This window comes from Aplysia californica, unplaced genomic scaffold (assembly GCF_000002075.1).
Source record: "Aplysia californica isolate F4 #8 unplaced genomic scaffold, AplCal3.0 scaffold00378, whole genome shotgun sequence".
NCBI classification, from domain to species: domain Eukaryota; kingdom Metazoa; phylum Mollusca; class Gastropoda; order Aplysiida; family Aplysiidae; genus Aplysia; species Aplysia californica.
Genome location: NW_004797648.1, coordinates 353,503 through 354,134, shown reverse-complemented (window position 1 = coordinate 354,134; position 632 = coordinate 353,503).

Sequence of the window (632 nt, the reverse complement as noted above, 5' to 3'; positions counted from 1 at the left end):
GAGAGAGAGAGAGAGAGAGAGAGAGAGAGCAGACACAACAACAGCAAATTTGTGCACGGAAAGCTGCTGTTTCGGAAACATTTTTTCTTACACATTGTGCTCCGCACTAATTACCGGTCTGATAACGATAGGCCCAAACACACGCTGATCAAATCTATTCCTATCACACACTCTGTCTCAATACTAACCTCACATTGCTGTACTTAACTAAAGCTCTGCAACCTTTTGTTTCTCCTTTAGACATTTGTGTCACGACGCGTTGGAATCAGGTTCTCGTTAATTTTTGGACATGTAGAGTTAGTGGTATTATCTTACAGCTTGTTCATTTGTTTTGTTTTGGATGAAAAAGTATCCATTTATATTGAATAGACGTCGAGGTATTTGTGAATGAAGGAGGTGGGGTCACCTAGTTTTAGAGGTAAAATTGGAGAGAAAGTGGTCGCCAAAGATTAGTTATTTTCCTAGCTTGAGAGTCCATAGGAACTAAAAATTTACTATTTTGTGCCTTTAATAAACGTTTTTCAGTAAAAACCCAGGCAGAAGTGTGTTCTTTAATGGGCATGAAAAGTGTTGAGCCAAAAAACGAAAATTCGATACAAATTCACAAACCTAAGAAAAAAATGCCATTTTCC